This window comes from Triticum urartu, chromosome 3 (assembly GCF_003073215.2).
Source record: "Triticum urartu cultivar G1812 chromosome 3, Tu2.1, whole genome shotgun sequence".
In the NCBI taxonomy this organism is placed as follows: domain Eukaryota; kingdom Viridiplantae; phylum Streptophyta; class Magnoliopsida; order Poales; family Poaceae; genus Triticum; species Triticum urartu.
Window position 1 is genome coordinate 118,151,973 of NC_053024.1, and position 20,345 is coordinate 118,172,317.

Below are 20,345 nucleotides of genomic sequence, written 5' to 3' on the forward strand. Positions count from 1 at the left end.
ATTCGGTCACACCGAGTTGCAATAACTGTATACAGTTCTGCATCTCGGTGCCACCGGGTTGTTCCACTCGGTCACACCGACAGGGTCCGGCTATATATATAGGCACGGGTAAAAATTTGGAAATTTCTCTGAACCCCTTCGCCCGCGCGATAGCTCGCTCTGCCAACGTGGTCTCCGGATTGTCTCCTCGCCGCCAGCCGCCTCCAGTCGCTGGTCTCCATCGCCGTCAACGGAATTCAACCCCGCCGTTGCCGCCGTAGCGAGTCTCCGCCGAACTAGGGTATGGACTCGATCTTTGTGCTATCCCCAATCTGATTCCTAGCACATTGTGATCTTATTGTTTCTAGCCATGATTGAAACACTCCTATCCAGACAATGCGTTCATAGAATAGGTTTGATTCGAAAATTTTAGGGTTAGGTTTCCGCCGAAACCATCTCGGACCCACCGAGTTGAAAAACTCGGTCCCACCGATTTGGCTCATGCCATTGCACAAGTGAGACTCGGTCTGACCGAGAATTACTAATCGGTGTGACCGATTTTGGAACTTTGTGAAACCCTAGCAGCCTCGGTGCCACCGAACTGTGACTCGGTCTGACCGAGTTCACTAGTTTAGGTTCCAAAACTGCTTCGGTATCACCGAGTTTAAAAATCGGTAGATCCGAAATGATTTCTGTGGGAAACTAAAACTAAGATTTTGAATCATTCTTTTGCAAAAATCTCTGCATTTTGTGATGCTCATCCACTCTACCTCATCTATAAACTGTTCACAGGGTCAGCAGTCAGCTTGTTCATCATGTCTGATCAGAGTGACAGCCAGAATGTGTCAGAAGAGCAAGTGCACATGAGTGAGGGCACTAGTCCCTCCAGTTCTTCAGATGAAGGCAGCAGGAGCACCCCTAGCAATTTGCCAAAAGCTGCCACCAGACAAAGGAAGAAAAGAACCTCAGAATCAGAGGATGAGGATTATGTGGCAGAGGAAGAGGAAGCTACTTCTAAGAAAGTAGTGCTCAAGAAGGAGTATGGCTCAGCACAGAGCACAAAGCCAGGCTTGAAAGTCAAAAGGCCAGCAGGTAGGCAGCCTATGCCAAAGGCCAGAGCTTCAACTCAGATTCCTGAAAAGCCTGAACCCAAAGAGCCTACTGCAGAAGGGAAGAAGAGGAAGGAGAGGATCAAAAAGACCACTGCTAGAGTGCTTGGGAGATCCTCAATCATGAGAGATTCTGAAGAGGAAGAGGAAGAAGAGGTTGTTGCACCAGCACCCAAGGCACAAAAGCTGATGGGTGATGCTATAAGATCAGGGGCTACTGCATCCAAGCCCAAGGAAGCAGCCAAGGCTGCATCAAAGGCCAAGTCATCTCCAAAGAGGAACACAAGGAGCATACCAGCTGCTGAGAAGAACAAGGCCCCAGTGCCTGACATTGTTGAAGAAGAAGAAGGTCAAGTGCTCAGGAAGCTTAAGCCCAAGATCCCAGACCACAATGATGCTCATCTTGTGGCTGAGGACATGAAAATCAGAAGAGATTCAGGGCTAAGGAAGTGGAGAGAAGCAGATCCATATGCTTCAAGGAGAAGAACTGCTGTCGACTACAGGTTCCACACAAAGGAACAGCAGGACTTCTATGAGACAGTTTTGCTTGATAAGAAGCCTATCGTTTGTGACATGAGATGGGTAGACTGGGAGTACATCAAGGACAATGAAGAGCACTATCCTGGAGTGCAAGACAGCTTCAAAGCTTGTGGAGTAGCTGACTTGTTGGGCAGAAGCTCACAAGTGGAATGAAGAGCTGATCATGCAATTCTACTCCACAGCACATTTTTATCCAGATGGCAGAATTGTGTGGATGTCTGAAGGTACAAGGTACCAATCAACTGTTGCTGAGTGGGCACAGCTCATCAATGCCCCAGAAGAGCATGAGGATGACCTAGACATATATGCCAAGAAGAAGATGGACCACAACTCTATGTCCAACATGTACAGGGAGATCCCAAACAAGGCACTTGATACGTTCAAGTTTGGCTCAGTACATTATCTTCTGTCAGGGCTGCCAACCATTAACTGGATCCTTAGGCACACCTTATTGCCCAAGTCAGGTGATCATAAGATGATCAGAGGCCATGCAATAAATTTGCTTCATATATTTGATGTGCCACAGAAGTTCAAGGTGATGAGCCTCATGGTAGAGACCATTAAGAGGACAGCAGCTGATCAGAAGAGGAGCTGTGGATATGCCCCACAAATCCAAGAGTTAGTCAACTCAAAGATGGGCACAGGCACATACCTGCTGGACAAGGAACACCTGCCCATCCATCCAGACTTTGAGGACAATCAAGTTGTCATGAATGAGGATGAACCATCATCTGCACAAGCACAAGCACAGAAGGAGAAGGAAAGGAAGGAGAAAGCTGCCAAGATGCCAACTCAAGAGGAGGCATCTGAGTATTTCTTGAAAACCAAGCAGGAGCAGCTTAGTTACATGATTGCATCCACACTGAGGATTGAGAAAGGACTGGCCACCCTCACTCAGAATCAGCAGAGCTTAGAGAGGATCATAGAACAAAAGTTCTATGACATGGATGTCAAAGTAACAGAGATTCAGTCTGCAGTGGAGCAACTTCAAGATGACATGCAAGAGAGGAGAGGGAAGACTACAACTGATGCATTTGCCAGAGTGCCACGAGCTCCGAGGTCGACTGCAGTGCCAGTTCCTGACACTAGAGCCACCACCTCAGCTCCAGCCACAGCACCAGCCCAACCAGCTCCAGCATCTACTTCAGCTCCAACTCCAACCACGTCTACAGAAACCTTCGTCCTTGGAGTGATCCAGACTCCACCACCACCAGAAGATCAAGCCTGAGAGTCGATCTAGCACTATGCATTTTCTAGGAACTTTTTGGTAACTTGTTGCCAAAGGGGGATAAAAATGTGTAGATCATAGGCTTCGAGAGAGAGTGTTGCTTCTATTCTCTCTTGCTTTATTTGGTGTTTTTTCCAACTTTGTTTGCTTTTGGTTGAGATACTTTGATATGCTTGTGAGACATTGATGATCATGTGTTTGATCATAAGCTACACTTATGCATGCTTGATATTATCTTATCTATCTTATGTGATCATTCACTTTCTTTGGTGATGAGTGCATGTACTTAATTCTTATCATTTTGAGCGCTCCACCAAGATGTATGTGACATGGAAGAGCAACCCATGACTCTAACTCTTTGTGCATTTGCAGTCCAAAGCAAATTTTAAATATGCACAAATTTAGGGGGAGCTCTTACTTATCACATACTTCTCAAAGCAACGATATATTTCACTCTTATTATTATTTGTCGAAGCTTTGATCTATATGTTGTCATCAATTATCAAAAAGGGGAGATTGAAAGTGCAACTATCCCTAGGTGGTTTTGGTAATTCATAACAACATATAGCTCATTGAGCTAATGCTATTCCAAGATGATCATTTCAGGAAAGCTCAATGATTGGCATGGCATGGATGGTGAAAGTGGAACCCTTAAAATGCTAAGGACAAAGGATTGGCTCTAGCTCATATGCTCAAGACTCTTCTTTTTACATTTTAGTGGTCCAAGATCACATTGAGTCCATAGGAAAAGCCAATACAATCAAGGAGGGATGAGGTGTTGCTTAATGAGCCTCTTGCTTCACGTGCTTAATGATATGCTCCAAAATCCTCAGCTACTTTCCCATATCCACATTTGACCTAAACCCAAAGCCAAACTCGGACCTACCGATTCTTTCAATCCGGCGCCACCGAGTTTCACATGTCATAGCCACTGCCAAACCCTAAGCAAATCGGTTCTACCGATAGGGATCTCGGTCTCACCGAGATGGGATTGCAATTTCTCTGTTTCCTTTTCGTAACTTTTCGGTCTCACCGAAAGAGCAGATCGGTCACACCGAGATTGCAATGCAAACTCTCTGTTTCCTTTTTGTAACTTTTCGGTCTCACCAAAAGAGCAAATCGGTCCCACCGAGTTTGCCTGACAAACCCTCTGGTTAGCTTATTACCAAATCGGTCTCACCGAGTTTGTGTAATCGGTCTCACCGAGATTACGTTATGCCCTAACCCTAACCATATCGGTCCTACCGAGTTGCATGTCAGTCCCACCGAAAATCTCTAACGGTCACTAGGTTTACTATTTCGGTCCGACCGAGTTTGTGATTCGGTCCCACCGAGATTGGTAAATTGTGTGTAACGGTTGGATTTTGTGTGGAGGCTATATATACCCCTCCACCTCCTCTTCACTCGTGGAGAGAGCCATCAGAACACATCTACACTTCCAACTCATATGTTATGAGAGAGAACCACCTACTCATGTGTTGAGGCCAAGATATTCCATTCCTACCACATGAATCTTGATCTCTAACCTTCCCCAAGTTGCTTTCCACTCAAATCTTCTTCCCACCAAATCCAAATCCTGTGAGAGAGAGTTGAGTGTTGGGGAGACTATCATTTGAAGCACAAGAGCAAGGAGTTCATCATCAACACACCATTTGTTACTTCTTGGAGAGTGGTGTCTCCTAGATTGGCTAGGTGTCACTTGGGAGCCTCCGACAAGATTGTGGAGTTGAACCAAGGAGTTTGTAAGGGCAAGGAGATTGCCTACTTCGTGAAGATCTACCGCTAGTGAGGCAAGTCCTTCGTGGGCGATGGCCATGGTGGGATATACAAGGTTTCTTCTTCGTGGACCCTTCGTGGGTGGAGGCCTCCGTGGACTCGCGCAACCGTTACCCTTCGTGGGTTGAAGTCTCCATCAACGTGGATGTAGGATAGCACCACCTATCCGAACCACGGGAAAAACATTCGTGTCTCCAATTGCGTTTGAATTCTCCAAACCCTTCCCTTTACATTCTTGCAAGTTGCATGCTTTACTTTCCGCTGCCTATATACTCTTTGCATGCTTGCTTGAATTGTGTGATGATTGCTTGACTTGTCCTAAAGTAGCTAAAATCTGCCAAGAACTAAAATTGGGAAAAGGTTAGGTTTTTATTTGGTCAAGTAGTCTAATCACCCCCCCCCTCTAGACATACTTTCGATCCTACACAAATTCATGGCCCGGCCGTGCTATGTGTATCTACAGCTCAAGATGCCAGGTTATAAAGGCACCATCATGGTACATGGAAGCCGGAAAATAGCCCTGGAGTGTGAAGAAGGAGATGTCGCTTATGCTGAGTCTGTTTGTGCAACAGAGGAGTTAAAGTTTTATAAAGATAATGTTGACCCGGCAGACATGACGTCTTTGAAGAAGCCAACTACGGAGCATGAATCAATGTTGAACTTCAAGTCAGCTGATGACACCAAGATGGTTGATTTTGTGCCTGGCGATTCATCCAAACAGTTCATTATCAGTGCTAACTTGGATCCAAAATAGGAAAGCGCGCTCATCGAGTTCATCCGTGAGAACCGGGACATCTTTGCATGGAAACCTTCTGACATGCCGGGTGTCCCAAGAGAACTCCCTGAGCACACTCTTAATATTGATCCAAAGTTTAAGCCGGTCAGGCAGTTTCTTCGACGGTTTAGCGAGGAAAGGCGCAAGGCCATTGGAGAAGAGGTGGCCCGGCTCTTGGCGGCCGGGTTCATTGTTGAAGTTTTTCACCCAGAGTGGTTGGCTAACCCAGTGCTTGTACTCAAGAAGAACGGCACCTGGCGTATGTGTGTGGATTATACCGTTTTGAACAAGGCTTGTCCGGCTGACCCTTTTGTTCTCCCTCGTATTGATCAGATCATTGATGCTACGGTGGGTTGCAAGCGTTTGAGTTTTTTGGATGCATACTCAGGTTATCATCAAATCAATATGGCAGTTAAGGACCAGGAGAAAACAACTTTCATCACTCCGTTTGGATCCTTCTGCTATGTGTCTATGCCTTTTGGGCTTAAGAGTGCCCAGGCGACTTATCAACGGTGTGTGCAGAATTGCCTTCACAATCAGATTGGGCATAATGTTCATGCCTATGTGGATGATATAGTGGTGAAATCCAGAGAAGAGGAAACCTTGGTAACAGATCTGAAGGAGACCTTTGATAACCTCCGGGTCTACAAGATGGTGCTTAACCCGGCCAAGTGTGTTTTTGGAGTCCCAGCTGGCAAACTCTTGGGTTTTTTGGTGTCTAACAGAGGTATTGAAGCTAACCCGGAGAAAATTAAGGCAATCACATCCCTGGCCAAACCGGTGTGCATCAATGATGTTCAACGACTGGCGGGTCGCGTTGCTGCTTTGAGCCGGTTCATAAGCCGGTTAGGGAAGAAGGCGATGCCTTTGTATCAGATGATGAAAAAGACGGATGACTTTGTCTAGAGTGATGCTGCAAACTCTGCTTTTGAGTATCTGAAGAAACAGCTTGCTGAGCCGCCGGTTCTTGCTGCTCCGGTTGAGAAAGAGCCGTCATTATTATATGTAGCTGCTAACTCACGTGCGGTCAGTGTGGCCATTGTTGTAGAGTGCAAGGAGGCTGGCAAGGAACATCCGATCCAACGGCCGATTTACTACGTCAGTGAGGTGCTCATTGAATCTAAACAAAGATATCTGCACTGGCAGAAGCTTGTTTATGGGGTGTTCATGGCAAGCCGGAAGCTTAAACACTATTTTCAGGGTCACCCAATAACTGTGGTTAGCTTTGCTCCTTTAGGAGACATCATTCAAAATAGAGAAGCCACAGGACGAGTCGCCAAGTGGGCTATTGAACTTGGGTCTCATGGTTTAAAGTATATGCCACGTACTGCGATCAAATCTCAAGCGCTGGTTGACTTCATTAATGACTAGACAGAGTTGCAGATGCCAGAGGAGAAACCAGACAACACATATTGGACGATTCATTTTGATGGGTCCAGACAGTTGGAAGGCTCGGGGGCTGGAGTTGTTTTAACTTCTCCTCGAGGGGACAAGTTTTGTTACATGCTGCGATTAATGTTTCCTTGTACTAACAACGCAGTAGAGTATGAAGCCTTGCTCCATGGTCTTCGAATGGTAAAGAGATGAGCCTGAGCCGGGTCCGGTGCCTTGGAGATTCAGATTTGGTGTCCCAACAGGTGTTAGGCAAGTGGGATTCCAAGGATCCTCTCATGGCGGCTTATCACCGTGAAGTCGATGCTGTTGCAGGACATTTTAAGGGTTATCAGGTGGAACACATTGACCGTAGGAAGAATGAAGCGGCCGATGCTTTAAGCCGGTTGGGATCTCAGCGTAAGCCGGTGCCACCTAACACCTTTTTGGATGTTTTGCATAACCTGTCTGTTAAGTTACCTACAGAGGAAGGTTTGGCCGTTCCTGACCTGGGGGCACAGTTGGTGGTGGCTCTTCACGTCATTCCAGATTGAACAGTACCGTTCTTGGCTTACATGACCCGGGGCGAGTTGCCAGAGGATGAGACCCTGGCCGGACAGATAACCCGGCGGTCCAAGTCAATGACGATTTCTGACGGAGAGTTAAACCATCGCAGCGTCACTGGAGCATTTCAGCGGTGTGTTTCTCCTGAAGAAGGCCAAGAAATACTTCGTGAGATCCATGAAGGGGATTGTGGTCATCACGCCGGGTTAAAGTCTCTTGTGGCCAAAGCTTTTCGTCATGGTTTTTACCAGTTGATGGCTCACGCTGATGCACAGGATCTGGTGAGTAGGTGTGATGGATGTCAAAAATTTGCACGACGAGCGCATGTGCCGGCTCAAGAGTTGCGGATGATTCCAATCACTTGGCCTTTTGCAGTCTGGGGGCTTGACATGGTTGGACCTTTTAAAAGGTTTAAGGATAAAAATACACATCTTTTAGTGGCAGTTGACAAATTCACAAAATGGGTTGAGGTAGAGCCAGTGAGTAAGTGTGATGCAGCCACGGCGGTTCAGTTCATGAAAAAGGTGATCTTTCGCTTTGGTTTTCCACACAGAATTATCACTGACAATGGCACTAATTTATCCCAAGGGGCTATGGAGGATTTTTGTCAACGTGAGCATATCCGGCTTGATGTTTCTTCTGTAGCTCACCCTCAATCCAATGGTCAGGCTGAGAGAGCAAATCAGGAAATCTTAAAAGGTCTCAAGCCCCGGCTTATGGTTCCCTTACAACGGATGCCGGGTTGTTGGGTAGAGGAATTACCCTCGATACTATGGAGTATCAACACCACTCCTAACAGGTCTATGGGTTATACACCTTTCTTCATGGTTTATGGGGCGGAAGCAGTGCTGCCTAGTGACATCCGTCATGACTCGCCTCGCGTGGCAGCTTACATTGAAGCTAATAACGAACAAGCTCGACAGGATGCACTTGACTTGTTAGATGAGGAGAGAGACTTGGCGGCGGCTCGATCAGCAATTTATCAAAAGGACCTGCGCCGCTATCACAGCCGCCGGGTTAAGTCCAGAACTTTCCAATAAGGTGACCTAGTGCTCCGGCTCATCCAGGATCTGTCAGATGCACACAAGCTATCCCCGCCTTGGGAAGGACCCTTTGTGGTCAGCAAGAATTTAAACAACGGGTCATATTACCTCATCGACGTTTGGGAACACAAAGACTCACGTAAGTCGGAGGAGGAGACCCGCCGGCCGTGGAACATTGCTCAACTTCGGCCATACTACACCTGAGCCACCGGCTCTCATCATGTACATACTTTGACATTGTATATATTATGATAAGTAATAAAGCGGGACCTCTGTCCTTTTCCTCTTCAAAGATTATATATCTTACTATTTTCATGACTATTAAGGAGCTGATCATATCTGAATTTAGCTTAACCTTTCTGGTCCGGCTTATGATCGTATCCGAATCTAGATGTAAACCTCATGATCACTTGGGGGCTTCCTGTTCAAACATAGGTCGTATTCGAACCAAAGAGAACATAGCTGTCGTAACCCTCTTGATCGGCTCAAAGCCAAACTCACTAGGGGGCTTCTTGATCGTATCCGAATCATAGCTTAACCCCTTTTGGGTCCGACTTGGATCGTATTCGAATCAGGGTCGTTAAAAACCTCTCAAGGTCATTTGGGGGCTTCCTGTTCAAACATAGGTCGTATTCAAACCAAAGGGAACATAGCTGTCAGTACCCTCCTGATCGGCGCAACGCCAAAGCCACTAGGGGCTATATGATCGTATTCGAATCTTAGCTTAACCCCTTTGGTCTGGTTTGCTGATCGTTGTTGAATCAGAAACCCCCAATTTCCAGTTACAAAGTTAATTTATATTGTTTGAAATCTGCTATTTGTCTTACTGGTCTTTGTTGTCTCAAATTTAAACGATCAGCATAGTTTTTTCACCGGCTTTTTTATTTGACAATAAGCCGCTAAGGCATGATAGTCATCAGGCATACAGAAGCATTGACTTCTAAAAAAAGGACCGGGTCATCAACCTCATCACCTGGGTCATATAAACCGGTGGTCCAGATGCAAAAAGTACAGGTATGACTGTTATTTATGAACAGTTCTTTCTGTGTCTTTTCGTTAATCAAAGGTTGTTTCAACCTTGTTTATTTTCACGTCTGTTTCTGTTCTTTCTACTATGATAAAACCATTGGTCATGTACCGGGTGTTCTGACCTGTTCGGTGCTAAACCGACAAAGCCAGTTTTTTCCTTTTCTACAGGAACAAAGCTGAAATATTACATAGATAACCATAGATGTGACACATATATTTGACATCAAGAAGCAAAGAGTCACACACGGCATCTTATGCACGATGGCATAGGCAAAATATGCAGTTGTTTCAAGCTAAATCTATTACAAGGCTTTAAAGAGCCCACAAGATGGTTATCACTCTTCCCTCGCCGGTTCACCTCCTTCTGTTGATTGGAAGCTGGGATTGGACCAGTCAAAGCCGTTCACGACAATGAACTCTGCTTCATCATCAATCAGGCCAGTCGGATCAACTTCCGGAGCAAACGTATGTTGACGAACCGGCGGGATAAGATCTGTCACCTTGAAAGAGGGAGTCGCCATCTTCTTATTCTCCAAATCAAAACCCGGCTGATATTTGTCAATGTTGGTCTCATCTCCAAGAACGGTAGCTTGAGGTCGAACTCCCCTCACGCAGGCAATGAAGTCATCCTGCTCAAATAAAGACCCGTCTTCCTTCACAGTAGGGTACCCCCTAGCTACATCCATCGGGTCTAGATCTGGCACCCAGGCTTTGGAGCGGCTCAGGGCAGTCAAGGCTCCGGCTCTGGCACAGGATCGTTTGACCTCTTGAAACCTGGCGAGTAAGATTGACAATTTCTTCAAGATATCGCTCAGCCGATTGGGTCCTTGGTTGGCAGGAGAGATAGCAGCAAGTGCTCATTGAGCGCCAGTATACAACTGCTCTACTAAGGTGTAAATCGCCTTCAGTTTGGTCACATTATCTTGGCTCAGATTTTTGCTTCGCGGACCTGCACATATTTTTTAAACAAAGGGTCAGCAGGCGGTTTATATTCCGGGTCAAAAGAAGGTATAAAAGATCAGTACAGATGGCTTACCAAAGATGGCAAAAACCATTTGAGACACCCGGTTCTTTAAGCCGGTAAGCTCCGTGGTAACCTCCTCAAGAGCCGCTTCAGCTTTTTCAGCGCGTTGTACCAGCAGCGTCTTTTCTTCGGCCCAGGTTTTCTTTTTGGCAATCAAGCTGGTTTTCAATTTTTCCATCTCAGAAAGACTCAATTGAAGTTTAGAATCAGCAGACTTGATTTCTGCCTCTTGATCCGCCAGCCGGGTCTTTGCATTAGTTAATTGGGAGCCCAATTCAGATAGGGCGTTCTACAAAACATACACAGGTGCGTCAAGGCTTAAATTACAAGTTATAAAGATTCAAGTCTCCAGTACTATGCACCGCAATACCACTTGACACTTGGCGGCTAATGTCTGCCAAAGCAATTTTTATGACTATTATATGTTTCAAGTCCCAAGTGCCTTACAAAGTAACAGCACTTGGCACTTGGGTGCTAATGCATGATATTCAGAAAGTTTTTCAAGATTAAACCAGATTGCAATATTTATTAGGATTGGTAAAAGGTAGTTATGAAGTTAAGTACCAGTTCATTTATGATAAGTTGAGCCGGCCCTTGGGGACTACAGGTGAAGTTTACACTATTTTGTTGGACTTTTGAAAAACTTAGAGAGAAAGTATCAATCTATATCATAAAGTCTCCAGATCATTCAGGTTCATCATCTGAAGACTTGGGGGTTGGCAGAGTGTAAGTAAACCGGAGAACATACCTCATATTTCAGCTGCAGTTGCTTGACCATCTCAATTTCTGACTCACAGCTGGAGTGGACATGGCTGAGATAGCCGAACAATATGTCACTAGCATTCAGATGAGTGTAGTGAGAAATGTCAAAACACACTTTCTGTCTCTCCAAGGCTTCTTGTTTAGCAGTGTGCCGAGCTAACACAGTGGGAGTCCCCGGTTCAACAAAACGGCTACCCGTGATCAGAACGTCATGATCAAAAGATGACGGCGGGTTAGCTGAACTGGATGGTCTGGCAGTAGAGGGGTTAACAACGGTATCATCAGCTGACGGCTCAGGAGGGTCTAATTGAGTATCAACAGCTGGGTCTTCTGGTGCTTTAGTTCGAGGGGGAGAAGTTGGCATGGCCGGTTCAGGTGCAAGAACTGACGGGTCTTCCGCCGGTTTAACCACTTTGGCCTTCTTGGGCTTGGCTTGACCACTAAGACAGATTTTATGAGACAGTTAGTGCAATGATGCAGTTTTTTAAAGACATAGAGGAAAGATGATTTTTTCCTAACCCAGGGGCAGTCTTGAAGGCCGGAAATTGCGTCTGGGATGAGTCGCCAGAAGAGCGAGAAACCTCCTACAAAGGTAAAATAAAGTTAGTAATGCAAGAGAATAGACTCATTAATAAAAGCAAAAGATGAAGATAAAAGAGACCTCATTCTGGCGTTTTTGAGGAGTTTGTTGTACAATGGAAGGCGGTTCATCATCGTTCCGGGCCTGACGGCGGCTCTCATGTTGCTGCTTTTTCAAAAGAAAATGAGGGTCCAAATAAGCTAAAGGGTGCGAAAACCTTACTTTCCGGGTTACCAATCGAAGTTTCTGTCTTGGCAAATGGGCTGAGTCGGAGGAAATAGTTACCTCTTCTTCTACGGCCTGACTGGCCCCCGTGTCGTCCTGGCAATAGTCAGTGTCAGTAAGGTTATTAAAAAACTGGCCAAGGGAGTCAAGGGCTACCTCCGACTCAATATCATCGTCAAGCTTTAACAGGTCCTCAGCGGTGCTCTTTTTCTTCTTGGACCTCCGGGTCGTTTTCTTGGCAGCTATGGCAGCGGCTCTAGCCTTCTTGGCGGCTTCATGGTCATACTTGGCTTTCCAAAAGTCAGATTTGGCCTATAAACAAGTAAACGAGATAAAAGGTCATGTAGGTATTTAAAACTATTGAGGAAAATACAAAAAGAAAGAGGTCGGGGTTTTTTTACCTCTGGCGCCAGGTTAAGTTTGCAGAAGGGGTTTAACCCGACTTTACTGCAGTCTTCATATTTGTCGTTCACCAGAAGGGTTGACCTTGAAACAATATCTTCTTCAGTTAGTTGAACGGAGCTGTGACGAAGAGAGTCATCTAGGCCTCCGTCATAGTCATACATCAATTTGGATCGGCGGCTTAGAGGGATGACCCACCACGAGACCCAGCAACGGGTCAAGTCAACTCCGGTTAAGCCATTCCCCAATAAGGCATTAATCTTCTTTATAGATGGAATAAGCTTCTTGCGTTCAGCAGCAGTGAGCTTATCAGGGAGAACAAATTTGGAGTCCAGACGCTCCGCGCGGTAACCCGACAGTGGTTTTTCATTTGCTGGAGATGTATCTTGGCAATAGAACCAAGTCTGGTTCCAATCCTTGGGACAACTCGGTAAGACTATTAGGGGAAAGACGGCGCCCTATCGGCGCTGGATTGAGATTCCACCAAGTTCCAAGCTAGGACCATTGGTACACTCGTTCTGGCGGTTCAGATAAAAATACTCTGTGAAGAGTTCCAGAGTCGGCTCTTCTTGAAGATACACCTCACAGAGAACTTGGAAGTTGCAGATGTTGGGTATGGAATTGGGACCAAGATCTTGAGGGTGGAGTTTGAAAAAGTGAAGAACATCTCTGAAGAACTTTGAGCCGGGTGGTGAAAAACCCCGATTCATGTGGTCAGAGAAGACAATAACTTCACTGTCTTTTGGGTTAGACCGTTCCTCGTCTGGGTCAGGTGCACGGTAAGACATAACATTCTTCCCTGGAAAAAATCCTATGGTGAAGAATTCCTTCAAGTTATCCTCAGTTACTATGGAGGGGACCCAGATGCAGACAGTCGGTGCTTTTGACGACATGATGATCAAAAGATGAACTGAAAAGAAAGTAACGTGCCGGTTCAATTCAAAGGTGATGGTGAAGTTAAATGATGATGGTACAAATAAGTAATGGCGGCTTACGTAAGGGCTAATGTCATATAAAGGAAAAAGTAAGCCGCCACCATAAGCCTCCATGACTACAGATATTTGAGAAATACCAGCAACATAATTGGCTAAGTGTTGAGACAAACAAGTTTCATAATTTCTTGATATTATTCTGGATCAAATGGCCGTTCGAAATGGAAAATATTCTAGACCTAAAAATCCAGCACAGATGGGTTCGTGAGTTCTAATGAGGCTTTTTGTACCAAGAGAAGGAATCTACTGGTATCAAGGATGGGCACAAAACAACTACCATTCGAGTATATGTTCTTTTTGGATCAAGAAGAAGCTGCAGTGGAAGAACTACGAAGAAACTGAGATGAACTATGAAGAACACGCAGAAAACCTAGAAACCCTAATGCGGATCTGAGGAACAGGAGGGCAAACACTTACAGCTGCAAATCTTCCGCGAAGAGTCGCCGCCGTTCTCTGGACTGATTCCGGTTGATGCAGCGGCCAAGGTCGACGGAGATGAGGTGCTCTGCGACGGTGGCAGAGCTAGAGCAGCGGGGGAGTTGTGAGAGGAAGAAAACGAAGAGAGAGAAGAATGAGAAGGATCGGGCGTGCCTATTTATAAGGGGATAAGCAAACAGGCGGACGCGAAAATCGAGGAAGACCCAAATAATGATTATCCAAATAAACGGACGCCTCGATTCTCGGAATACATTAAAAGATAAAGAGCCGTTGAAGATGACGTCATAACAGTTTTTTGTGTTTTCAGAAGATGACGTCATGGTGGGTTACAGAATTTTTACAGAGAGAGGAAGATGGATTTCGTCTAAGTATTGAAGATTGACAAGGAACAAAGTTCAAAGTCAACTTGGGGCCTAATGTTGGGAATATGACTACCAGGTAAGACCCGCCCAGGAGGGGCCGGGTCAACCCCAATGGCGGGTTACAAAAGAAGCCCAGTAACATTCAAGGCGATAGTTTATTAAGATTTATAGAAGGCCTAAGCCCAGAGGCGGCTTAAGGCCCAATATTGTAAACCGCCGTATGTAAGGAAAGACTTGTAAATAAAGGCATATAAAAGAAGTCACCGAGCCGGACACATTTTATGAGTCGGCCGGGACTCTGTAGGCCGCCAGGCGTCAACCCATGTATATAAGGGGACAACCCGGCGGCGGCTTAGGACAAGAAACAACAACTCGAAGCCAGGCAAAGCGTATTCGCTCCCTGGTCTTTGAAACCCCATCAATTCCAACACAACTAGACGTAGGCTTTTACCTTCATCGTAAGGGCCCGAACTAGTATAAATCTCTTGTGTCCTTTGTCCCGATTAACTCCTTTAAGCTTCCTAGTTGCGATGTCCCTACGACTAAGTCCTTTTGCTAGGACATCTGCCGTGACAATTCCACGACACTTCTTGAAGGGCTCCTCCTCCCTCTACTTCTACTCTGACACGGCATAGCTCTGGATGGCAAAGCCCTGCTGAATCAAAGGACTCATACGTGTGTAATCTGATATAGGAATCATATGTTTGATTCTTGTTTGAGGAAACTATTCCTGGAATGAGTCGATGGACTCTTCTTCCGCCGCAACTCGTTTAATTTGTTGGTGAGATCGGATCTAACCTTGTATGCATAGTATTCATAGTGACCATGGGAACTAGATTTATAGGCCAATTTTTTTGTTTTCTACTACGTTCCCCAACAAAGTCACCAAGTTTTGTGGCGCCGTTGATATACTAGAGGCAAGATGGCCACTGCGCGCGGCACCCAAAAAGATCGTAAGTTTTGCTTCTTCTTGTTTAACTTGTTGATTGATTGATTAATTCATTCATTCAATGTTGCTCTACACATTGTCTATCTCGTACGCGCTGCCGTTATGTACCACACGATAGAGAGATGGCCATTTAGGTACATACACTGTTGGATGAAGCTGAAGAGACAGTATGTGTGGGACGACATGGTCCGTTCATGAAAAATTAGTTGAACATCCGGTTAATCTTGTTGAATTTGAACTATTATTGCACTAGACTTATTTGCATGCTATGTATGGATGATTATTGTTATTTCTATTCGAACTTTGATAAAATCCATCGTGTTTGCATGAATTTCGTCCGGTTCGTTCAAACAGTGATTGAAATGTATGCGGACAGTGTTGGATGGCCACCTCACACATCGTGTCCGCGGACTGGTCCCCCTGTCCGGGATGGATGCCGGAGAAAATTTGCGGGCTGGAGATGCCCTAATTGGGCTAGATCTTGATAATGTCGAGCCCAAGTTATCTGCCTGCAACCCTTCCCTCTTTAAGGACTGCTCAAGCACCTTTTCCTAATGGGTTGAATCAGACTTTATGAGCCAAAATTAGGTTTATTTAGATAATGATTTTTGGTGCATTTTATGTATTTTATAATTATTTGCCATAATGATTTACACATTGTTTATTTCGGATCCAAAAGGTTGGAGATACTCAGTAAGTACAAATTATATGAGTGGTATAAATATTGGGATAATTGATTTTATGCCCCTAGTTGGATCACACTCGACAGGTTTACCCCTAGTTTCTGAAAACACTCGTTCCCGCCCAAACCACTTTGCTCGTCCTATGCTTTTGCCCTTTGACTGTTATTTTTAAAAATTCATAAATAATTCATACTAACTCAGAAAAATGCGAATAAGCTATCAAAATGTTAAGAAAAACATCACTTATGTGTGCATGTGATATGAATTCATGAAAAAGTGTTGGAAAGTCCCCATCTCGGGTTGAGCTCATATGATCTCAACACGAACAGTAAAAACTGAAAAACTAAAGAAGAAAAAAATCTTAAATTTTTTGGTGGCAAACATTGGCCAATGTTTTGAGTGCTTGCCAAGTTTCATCAGGGAATGACATTCGTGGAAGTCGTGGCCAAAAAAACAAAATTAGCACTCCAAAATGTTTTCGTTTTGGAGCACCGGCTTTGTTTTAATTTTTTGCACCGACTTCCACGAATGTCATTCCCTTATGAAACTTGGCAAGAACTCAAAACATTAGTCAATGTTTGGTAGAATTTTTTTTTCATTTTTTTGGATTTTACGTTCATGCTGAGATCATGTGATCTCAAACTGAGATCGGGACCTTCTAACACCTTTTTCATGAATGCAAATGACATGCACATATAGGTGATGTTTTTCTGAACATTTTGATATCTTATTCACATTTTTTTGGGTTACTATGAATTTGTTATGATTTTTTCAAAGTGATAGTCAAATAGTCAAAGGGCAAAAGTATAAGACGAGCAAAGTGGTTTGGGCAGGAACGAGTGTTTTCGAAAATTAAAGGTAAACCTGCCGAGGGGACACAACTAAGGCCACATAATTAATTATCCCATAAATATTTGTTTTTATTTCCTATGCACATATTTATTTATTTTGTATTTGTTGCATCAACAACATGATGCAAGAATGATTTCAAATCCAAAGAATTGGAGGATACTCGATGGGTAATAACTTTATTACTACATGAGCAATAATAGCATATTTTAACATTTCTAAGCAAACATTTACTTATTTTGTAAACGTTGAAACGTATGAGTTCTTTTGACAATCCATGCACCAACTGTAAATGAGACAGGCGTGGCGCCCACTATCATTATAAGTCCACGAAATTACAAGTCGGTGCACAGAGGGGCTCACAAAAACAGCGCCACTAGAGTGATGACCAACACATCGCCTTGGGATTGACCACGTTCATCATGAAATAGGTGAACAACGTGACCACCATCAACGACGGTGGCGAAAAGGAAAAGTGGTAACACGGATGAGTCGCTAGGGACGTGTTAGGAATTGTTTCTCCCATTGCAATGCACAAATGCATTTGCTAGTTATTTCATAGATGCCCACAAAGTTTTAGTATAAGTTTTGCAAAAATAAAGCATTGAAACACACACACACACACATAAGAATTAAATCTACTAAGCTAGCACTCCTGCCAAGCATTTGAAGTATTATAGCGTGACTACTTTCCTAGCTGACATGTGTTCACTTTTTATTTCGTTCGCTACTGGTTTTTTCTGTTTGCTATCTATTTTAAAAAAGTACAACAAGATGCTCACATATATGTATATACACATATCCCCATAAACACATGCACATACATTTTACCCTTGTGATAACCTTTGAGATACCGAGCCGGCATAGCATATTGAAATTGATAAAGTCACCGTAGACGCCATCGTAGTCGACGGGGAACGTCTCCTCCCACTAAACAAATATTGTCCAAGGGCCTGCAATAAATTCAAAAGCGAGCACCAATGCCAACACAGTACAATATATGCTCATATATATGCACATACACTCCTCTATTAACGCATACACACATCCTACCCGGCTACCCCGATAACATTGTGAGTAGTATGAAGCGTAGCATTTCTTACTCATTCTATCTTCTCTCTATATAATGAGCCGGCACAACATTTTGAAATTGATGAAGTTGCCCTAGACGCCTTCGTGGTCGACAAGAACGTCTCCTCCCAGTAAACGAATATCACCGATGAACCTGAAATAAATCAAGAAAAATGCAAGCATCATTACCAACACAGTACAACACAGATGCTCACATATACACACATACTATGAACACATACATACACTCTCTCTCTCTCTCTCTCTACACCTATAATACCATGAGTAGTACAAAGTGTAGCTTTTTTGCTCATTCTACCTTCTGTATAAAGTTAGGGAGTCGCTAGCGCTGGCAGAAGATCTTCTTCTTCAAAGTTTTGTTGTCTCCTCATATTGCAAACAAGTGGCGAGTGACATACACAAGGGTTGCCAGGGTCCCTATGGATAGGTGATCCCAGAAATCAAACTCCGAGCTTCTAGTTTTGCATGTAATTTTATTTTTGAAAGTCGAGCCATTAACAGTGAGGTTCATAGTTTAGTTAAGCATTTTCTTAATCTCGGTCCGGGACGCCACGTGGTTGGCCAACCCCTATGATCCGACTTATATCCCGCATCATGTGGACTCTCATCAATAAAGCTTAGCTTTGCCCTAAAAAAAATCATAGTCGCACGTAGATGTAGCAAAGCTCCCTGGCAATGGTACAAACCGATTTGTGCGTCTCATTGCGGCCGACTTTCACGACCATGCCCCCCAGCGGCGCGGTGAGGGAGGCCGCGAGGTGGGTGTGGTGAGCGGCGTGGGAAGCAGTTCAGGAGGACGACATCAGTGCAATCTGATCTGGGAGCAACTAGTTAACGAGCGCTCCTTCGGGAGCCTCGCAACGATCATCGCTACTTGGCGCGCTCTCAGCTATTTGCCACGTGTCGCACTCTGGATGCTCCCTTCGGATTTTATTTTTTTATTTTTCCGCACGTGTTTTCGGCTTTTTAAACGGTTTTTTCCGGGTTTTTTCGAAAAAAAAATTTGGGTGAAAAAATGTGTTTTTTTCTTTTCGCGAAAGTCACGGTTTTTCTTTCGCGAGAGGCACGGTTATGCTTTAGTAAGAGTCACGGCCGTGCCTTTCGGAAACGAAAAAAACGCGTTTTCTGTTTTTTTTTTCTTTCGCGAGAGTCGCGGTTTTGCTTCCGCGAGAGGCACGATTGTACTTTCGCGAGAGTCACGGCCGTGCCTCTCGGAAAGGGAAAAAGAAAACGCGTTTTTTCTTTTTTTTCTTTCGGGAGAGTCACGGTTTTACTTCCGCGAGAGGCACGGTTGTGCTTTTGCGAAAGTCACGACCGTGCCTCTCGGAAAGGGAAAAAATACGCGTTTTCTGTTTTTTTCTTTCTTTTGCGAGAGTCACGGTTTTGCTTTCGCGAGAGGCACGGTTGTGCTTTCGCGAGAGTCACGGCCGTGCCTCTCGGAAACGGAAAAAAATGCGTTTTCTGTTTTTTTTCCTTTCACGAGAGTCACGGTTTTGCTTCCACGAGAGGCATGGTTGTGATTTCGTGAGAGGCACGGACGTGCCTCTTTCGGAAAGGGAAAAAAACCATGCTTCCGGTCCGGTTTTTTCGTCCGGTCTTTTTCATCCGGTTTTTTCATGAAAAAAAAGTTCGTCAAAACCTATCAACATGGGATCTGGTTTTGAAGATCTCGACGCGAGGAATCCAATGGTGAAAACGGTTCGAGATTTGGACGTACGGTTTAAGAGATAAAACGTTTTGAATAAACGGATCTAAAAAAAGGAAAACTCCGAGGTTGCAACAAGTGGCACGCTGCATGTGCGCCACTTGTCGCGACCTGGAAAAATGGAGTGCTCTTTGCAAGGAGTACTTCTTAATTAGTGATTTCGATCTGATCTAGCTCCCATGGTGATCGTTCGGCCAATCAACTACTTGGATTGGGCCATATCGCCAGAGCTACCTCTCGTCCATTGCGAGACGTAACTCGGTCCCGCCTCTGGGCGTGAGGGAGTGGGCTGGCCCAGTACTGTAGTGCCCCTGACTTGAGTTTTCTCTCTCTCTCTCTGTATTTTTCTTATCGGTTTTTTCTGTCTTTCTTCATTTCTCCTAATGTTTTAGGGGTTTCTATGTTTCATCACCGGTTTTCTTCTCTTCTTTCTTTTTCTTTATTTATTTACCTTTTCTCTTTTCTTTTTAGGGAAATGCTGCTCATCAGCCGGCCGATAATCACGCCCGCGTCTGCCTCCTTGATTGTGCGCCACGCGTCCTTTGTGGCCTACCACCGTGTCTTTTGCAACAACGCCGTACCTTATTCCCATCTCTCAATCCTTTCGTCCCCAATCAGCACCGCAAGAGACACTCACCATGCACCAGTCCTCGCCGCCGGCCTGCTTCAATAGCCGTCGTTCGCCGGCGAGGCTGGCCTTCGCCGCCTCACTTGTCGTGGCTGAGCAGCCGGCTGCTCCCCTGCATCTAGGTCGGGCGAGCCACCGCCCGATGTCGGTGACTGGTATCTGCAAGGCCCGATCGTCATTCCAGCGGCGCATGGGGCAGCGCACGGCCTCTCTGTCGCCGCTGTCAGTGTCGAGGAGCCC